General features: G+C 53.3%; 1 protein-coding gene across 4 annotated transcripts in view; it reads right to left on the bottom strand.

The window, feature by feature from the left end:
* Window positions 1–1,974, bottom strand: part of CALCOCO1 (calcium binding and coiled-coil domain 1) — a 104,870-nt gene extending 102,896 nt beyond the window's left edge. For 3 of the 4 annotated variants that reach the window (XM_082247689.1, XM_082247691.1, XM_082247692.1), the window contains exon 1: window positions 1,852–1,974. The gene's annotated coding sequence lies outside the window, so the exon portion shown is untranslated. Of the gene's footprint in view, window positions 1–1,650; window positions 1,753–1,851 lie in introns of those variants that run through there. The other variant, XM_082247690.1, reaches the window with a different exon arrangement.
* Window positions 1,975–7,386: the final 5,412 nt, after the last annotated feature.

Here is a 7,386-nt window from a genome sequence, read left to right as displayed (position 1 = left end):
GAGGGAGGGAGGGAGGAAAGAAGGGAGGGAGGGAGGGAGGAAGGGAGGGAGGAAGGAAGGAAGGAGGGATGGATGAAGAGGAGGGAGGGAGGGAGGAAAGAAGGGGAGGGATGGAGGAAAGAAGGGGAGGGAGGAAGGAAGGAAGGGAGAGAGGAAGGAAGGGAGGGAGGGATGGATGGATGAAGAGGAGGGAGGGAGGAAAGAAGGGAGGGGGGAAAGAAGGGAAGGGAGGGGGGAAAGAAGGGAAGGGAGGGAGGAAAGAAGGGAAGGGAGGGAGGAAAGAAGGGAAGGGAAGAAAGAAGGGAGAGAGGAAAGAAGGGAGAGAGGAAAGAAGGAAGGGAAGGAAGGAAGGGAGGGAGGAAAAAGGGAAGGGAGGGAGGGAGGAAAAAGGGAAGGGAGGGAGGGAGGAAAGAAGGGAGGGAGGAAAGAAGGAAGGGAGGGAGGAAGGAAGGAAGGAAGGGAGAGAGGAATGAAGAGGAGGGAGGGAGGAAAGAAGGGAAGGGAGGGGGGAAGAAGGGAAGGGAGGGAGGAAAGAAGGGAAGGGAGGGAGGAAAGAAGGGAAGGGAGGGAGGAAAGAAGGGAAGGGAGGAAGGGAAGGGAGGAAAGAAGGAAGGGAGGAAAGAAGGAAGGGAGGAAAGAAGGAAGGGAGGAAAGAAGGAAGGGAGGAAAGAAGGGAGGGAGGAAAGAAGGGAGGGAGGGAAAGAAGGGAGGGAGGAAAGAAGGGAGGGAGGAAAGAAGGGAGGGAGGAAAGAAGGGAGGGAGGGAGGAAAGAAGGAAGGGAAGGGAGGAAAGAAGGAAGGAAAGAGAGGAAAGAAGGGAGGAAAGAAGGAAGGGAGGAAAGAAGGAAGGGAGGGAGGAAAGAAGGAAGGGAGGGAGGAAAGAAGGAAGGGAGGGAGGAAAGAAGGGAGGGAGGAAAGAAGGAAGGGAGGGAGGGAGGAAAGAAGGAAGGGAGGGAGGAAAGAAGGAAGGGAGGGATGGAGGAAGGAAGGGAGGGAGGAAGGAAGGGATGGATGAAGAGGAGGGAGGGAGGGAGGAAAGAAGGGGAGGGAGGAAGGGAGGAAAGAAGGGAAGGGAGGAAGGGAAGAAGGGAAGGGAGGGAGGAAAGAAGGGAAGGGAGAGAGGAAGGAAAGGAGGGAGGGAGGGAGGAAGGAAAGGAGGGAGGGAGTGAGGAAGGAAAGGAGGGAGGGAGTGAGGAAGGAAAGGAGGGAGGGAGGGAGGAAGGAAGGGAAGTAAGGAGGAAAGGAGGTAGGGGTGGATGAAGAGGAGGGAGGAAGGGAAGGGGAGGAAGGAAGAGGAGGAAGGAAGAGGAGGAGGTTAGCTTCTGATTTTGCAATAGGGGAGGATATTTAAAGTGAGCCCAGAGGGTGAAGATCCTCTTTATGATTTACAGGAAAAAATAGATTTCAGTGTTAACAAAGAATCCAAACTCTAGCAGAGGAAGCACACAGCTCTGTGAGGGCGGAATGTGCTTTCTGTGATTTCAATAGAACTAAAAGTTCTAAGTAAAATGGTGCAGAAGGAATTGTGGGTCCTGCCCCCTCCCTCTTCTCCCTCCATGGACTGACTGCGTGACTGAGGACAACACTGGAGTGTCCTGCTGAGGGCAGCTGGAGAGACCAGGCACACACACACACCGAGCCGCCTATTCACCTGCATCTTTATATGAGCTCCACACCGCCTGGAGCCCTCGGGAGCTGTGTAATAGGAGACTGGAACACGGCAAAAGCGCGCTGCTCAATGCAGACAATACCGTACACATCCCTATCCCCCGACTCCAGGGTGACCCATATAGCACCCCGCTCCTCATCCCCCCCACACACACCGAGCTCAAACCCCAACAGCCCCTCTTACCCCGCATAGAGGAATCAGCTGGCCCACAACAACAGCAGCCTCGCGCGCTGCTCTCTGGGAAGTGTAGTTCTGGGTTCGCCTAGCCGCCTGCAAAAATCGCTCGCTCGAACTACGTTACCCAGAGTTCCTTGCTCTGGCAGAGGACCAGGAGACTTGGCTGGATTACAGTTGCCATGAGAGACGGGGCGGGGTTTGGAGATCCATGATAAGGGCCTGTGAGGAATTCTAGGCATAGGTTCCATTTTTGTTTTTTCCAGTTAGTAGCGGAATGAGGAATTGCAGTAAAATAGTACAATATGTAAAGAAGGAAAAAAAACTGTGTAATAAGAATAATAAAAATGAATTAAATCTTTTAAAAAGCAAAGAACTTACACAGCAGTTTTCTGCACAAGTCTTCCAAATACATGGTTACAGCTTTGAATTGTGGCCGGGTTCACATATGTGCGGCCGCGGTTTCCAGCCTGCGGATTGCCGGGGACTGTCCTGCAGATGGCATATTTGTCCTGGGTCCCGGGCACCCTTATTCCAGGACAATACAGTGTCCCGGAATGAAATAGAGGACACAGCCACCCTACCAGCTACGTTGCCGAACTGGTTACTAGGGCTGCCCACGTCTGGCGTCCAGCAACCAGTGCCATCACAGACTAATGCTGGCCATACACTATATGAAAAATTAGCCGAAGTTCCCTCATTTGGACAGTTCTTTAATTTTTCGGCCAGTTAATGGGCACGAATCGGTATTCGGTTGTGACATTTTTGAGCCAAAAAAACTAAGGACAAGTTTGGCAACTTTCTGTCGAACGAATAATACATTGAAAAGTTAAAGCGGAGTTCCAACCAAAAGTGGAACTTCCGCTTTAGGTATTCTAACCCCCTGACATGCCACATTTGGCATGTCATTTTTTTGGGGGGGGAGCGGGTACCTAGTTTTGACAGGTACCCTCTCCCACTTCCGCTCGGAGCGCCGCGGCGCCCTGAACGGAAGTTCTCTCCCCCTCCCTCCCTGCAATCTTCTGGGACATGTCAGAGGTCCCAGAAGATTGCCGGCCAATCAAGACGCGCAACGCGACTCGCGCATGCGCAGTGGGTACCCGGCTGTGAAGCCGCAAACTGTCACAGCCGGGTGCCCACAGCAGTGATGCCGGCGCCGAGGGAGAGGATCGAGGCTTCGGGCGGCCGCATCGCTGGACCGTTGGACAGGTGAGTGAAATGGCTGGAACTCCGCTTTAATGTGTTTCTCGTCCAAACTGTTTGCACAAGGTACATGTGAAAAAACAGATTCATGTATGTCCATTGAACGATTTATCAGTCATTACACGATGGCACGATTGTTTGCTCTCACGGCCGAGTGTTCGTCTTTTGAAAATTAGTTTGAATGATTTTTCGTATAGTGTATGGCCAGCATTAGAGTGAGGTGGAGCGAGGCCCATGCCTAGTGCTGCTTGGATCTAGTCTCCACTCACCTCCTTCTCTGGTCTGATTCTGGTGCCCAGTTTCATGCAGAGGGATGGAGTGACTTGCAGCAGGGACTGGCTGGTATGATCGTCTTCACTGCTGCTGCACTGATTAGATTAGCTGCCTGATTTCTCTCCTCCTCCTTTCCAACTAAGGGCCCTCATCCACTGGTGTAGTAATGAAGCAGGTGACACAGGGGACTGAGGGAATAGTAATGAAATGACACAGGAAACTGGGGGATAGTAATGAAGGTGACACGTGAAACTGGGGGACAGTAATGAAGGTAACACAGGGAACTGACTGGACAGTAATGAAGGTGACATAGGTGAACTGAGGGACAATAATGAAGGTGACACAGAGAAGTGAGGGGATAGTAATGAAGGTGACACAGGGAACTGAGGGAATAGTAATGAATCCTTAATTATGAAGGTGCAACAGGAAACTGGGGGACAGTAAAGAAGGTGACGCAGGGAACTGAGGGGCCATTAATAAAGGTGACACAGTAAACTGAGGGAATAGTAATGAATCCTTCATTAGGATGGTGACACAGGAAACTGGGGGACAGTAATGAACAGGGCTGGCCCAAGACATTGTGCTGCCTGGGTCCAAGAATAAAATGCTGCCCCCCACCCCCAAAAAAAGAAAAAAATCACACCCACCAAAAGGCCCCCACATCCATTATTTTATATCATGATAATTAAAACTAAAATTAAATTTCTCTTACGTCCTCCGACAGTCGCCGCCCCTTCATAATCTTCACCAATGGGTATTGACCTTTGCTCCGCAGGAGTAGCTAGGCAACAAGATTTGTTAATACAAAAGCTTTTAGCATAATCACACCCCTAGGGGGCGGTCCCCTCAGTCAATACCTCCCTGCTTCCAGCATCCTCAACTCAGTTTGAATTTGCCTAGCTTAGGAGTAGCTGGCTGTTCCTGTGCTGGGGCTTTTCAGTCTCAGCCTTCTATCCTTTTTTTGGTTTTATTTCAAGTATTTTTCTCTTTCTTTTACTTAGCTGTTATTTTATCAGCCTTGCTTTAGGTTTCTTCGGATAAAGATGATTATGCGGAGCTGGGCCTCGGACTGGCCGCCCTGGATCCCAGGGCTGAGAGCCAGAAGGTTCCCCAGCCTGCCATCGAGCGTTCAGCTTAGGTTTTGCCCTGCCATATTGAACGACCCATCCCTGTTCGCTGCAGGGATGCTGCCTGTGAGGTGGCTACCTCACTGGACGCCATTTTTTTGCGGTTTCGCACCGCAGTCCACTGCGTCCTGGCTGCGACACTCCCTGTCATCAGAATAGCGGTTTGTTCGCTGGAGACGGCTCCCCACGCCATCCGGTAAGGTAAGCAACTTTCTATGTGGGGACCTGTCTGTATGGGTGTCGGTCTGTGACGGTGTGACCCCCATGTCTGTGTAAGTGCGGGCTCCCTGTCAGTTCCCTGTGTGGAATAGCTGCCTTTCTGTGGGCTACGGGGGGGGCTCTCCCGCTCTGCTGTGTGTTATGTATGGGGCAGACTGGGCTCAGACATGCTGTGCGGCGACCGCTGATGCGGCCCGCCATTTTTTTCGGTTGAAATGTGGTGACCGGCCCTGTCTAGTACAGCGCTGTGTTTGGCACCAACCGCCGCCATCTTGGCGGCGAACGATCGTGCAAGCACATATCGGCGCCATTTTCTTGTGGCCTCAGTCCCTCAGCCGAGCGGCCATGTTTGTGGAGCCTTCATAGGCTATATAGGTCGGTCAGTCATTGCATCACTTCCTCTTTCACTGGAACATCGATCGGTGGCAGCAGCCTGTGTGGTCTCTCCAGGTTTTTTACCTTCCTTATCCTGTATTTCCTTGCTCAGTGCTCATTATCCCTGCGGGGTCGCTACATTCAGTAGTGTGCGGTGGGCTGCGCTCACCGCGGTGTTAAAGGGGCAGTTCCTTTACTTCAGTTTATACTGGGGCATGGATTCTCAGGATTGCAAGTTTCCCCCCGCCCTGGTGGGGGGCCAAGGGGCTGCTGCACCCCCCGAGGGGGCTGATCTGGCTGCTGTTGTGGCGAACTTGGCTTCTCAGGTGCAGATGCTGATGGCTGATCGATCCGCAAAAAGGGCCAGGTTATCCATTTCCTCTGATTCAGAGGGCGATGTGGCTGCTGTGACTGGCGTGCCCTTCTCAGGGTCTCGCTCATCTCTGGACCTTATGGGGTCTGAGGGGGAGGCTGAGGTAGAAGGGGTTGATACTTCTCCCCCCGGCTCGCCTGAAGAGCTTGCACTCATGGATGAGTTGATTACTTCCATCAAGGAAACACTGCGTCTGCAGGATGAACCCCAAGTCCTCCTGCTCTGATGTCCTCTTATGGGACGCAAAGGAAACGCAAATCGGCGCAGGTTTTTCCCTGCCCTGCGGAATTTCATCACGCTGTTGATGAGCAATGGCGCAATTTAAAGAAGCCCTTTACTGTGCCAAATAGGTTCAAACTACGTTATCCATTTGCGCCCTCTACCGACGAGCGTTGGTGTGTGCCGCCTCAGGTGGATCACGCGGTGGCCGTTTTGAATAAGTCTACTGTGATTCCTGCTGAGGATACCCCGGTGTTCTGGGACCCTACGGACAGGAGGCTGGAGTCTCTTGCCCGTCATGCCTATATGGTTGCTGGTTCTATGCTGAAACCTATTTTTGCTTCCATTATGGCGGCCCAAGCTATTGCGGATTGGACGTAGGTGCTCCGACGCACCCTGGTGGCTGATTCGGCTCCGCCGACCACATTGGCTATGGTGGATCAAATTCATCAAGGTGTCATGTATTTGTGTGATGCGGACTTGGATTTGGTCCCCTTGGCGGCGCGCCTGTCCAGTGTAGCGGTGTTGAACCGTCGTCTGATATGGCTGAAGAGTTGGTCGGTTGACCAAACTTCTCGCAAGACGCTGGCTAATTTTCCCTACGCGGGATCTCGCCTTTTTGGTGAAGCTTTGGATACTCTGATAAAGGGAGTTTCCGGGGGTAAGAGCACTCTCTTACCCCACACTCACAAGAATAAGTCTTTTCGCGGTAAAAGGAATTCCTCGTTTAGGCCCGCTCAGGGGTCCTTTCGTGCCTTTCGGTCGCAATCCAAAGGCAAGCCTTTCAAAGGTCAAGGCTCCCAGAAGAAGCCGTGGGCGGGTAAGCAGAAGTCCGGCCAGTCCGGTTCCACTTCCCACGCCAATTCAGCCTGAAGGGGTGCCCTCACCCGCTTCTGGGGTGGGGGGACGTTTGCGCGGTTTTCTACAACCCTGGTTGGCCCGCATTCGGGACAGATGGGTTCAGGAAATCGTTCGATCTGGTTACAAGATCGAGTTTCTCTCTCGGCCGGCGGGCAGATTTTTTCCCTCAAATCTTCAGCTGTCTCCGGAGCGCTTGCAGGATCTGCACCTGGTGGTGCGGGACCTGCGGGCCCAAGGAGTAGTGGTTCCGGTGCCTCATCGGGACAGATTTCGGGGGTTTTACTCCAATCTGTTCACTGTGCCCAGAAAGGAGGGCAAGGTGCGTCCGATTCTGGACTTGAAAGCTCTGAACCGCTTTGTGCGAGTTCGCAAGTTCCGCATGGAATCCCTGAGCTCGGTGGTGGCTGCCCTGGTTCCGGGGGAATTCATGGCCTCCATCGATTTGAAGGATGCGTACCTTCGGGAAGTGGCCGACATTCTGTCGTGGGCCAAGACGCACGTCCCGGCGATATCGGCAGTTCACATTCCGGGGGTGGAGAACTGGCAGGCGGACTATCTGAGTCGCCAGACCCTGGACCAGGGAGAATGATCCCTTCACCCGGATGTCTTCCAGATGTTGTGCACGAAGTGGGGCCCTCCAGACGTGGACCTGTTCGCGTCTCGTCTAAACAACAAGGTGGAAAGGTTCATGGCAAGGACGCGCGATCCGCGGGCGGACGCCTCGGACGCGTTGGTGGCGCCCTGGCATCAGTATCGTCCGGTGTATGCCTTTCCCCCGATTCAGCTGTTGTCCAGGTTCCTTCGCAGGCTAACCTCAGAACCACACACTGTGATTCTTGTGGCCCCGGACTGGCCTCGCCGGTCTTGGTACGCGGACCTCGTCAATCTGGCAGT

Source organism: Pelophylax lessonae (assembly GCF_965119305.1).
Source record: "Pelophylax lessonae genome assembly, chromosome: 2".
NCBI classification, from domain to species: Eukaryota; Metazoa; Chordata; class Amphibia; order Anura; family Ranidae; genus Pelophylax; species Pelophylax lessonae.
The sequence above is the reverse complement of the archived record's forward strand: the minus strand, read 5'-3'. Positions and strand labels throughout refer to the sequence as shown.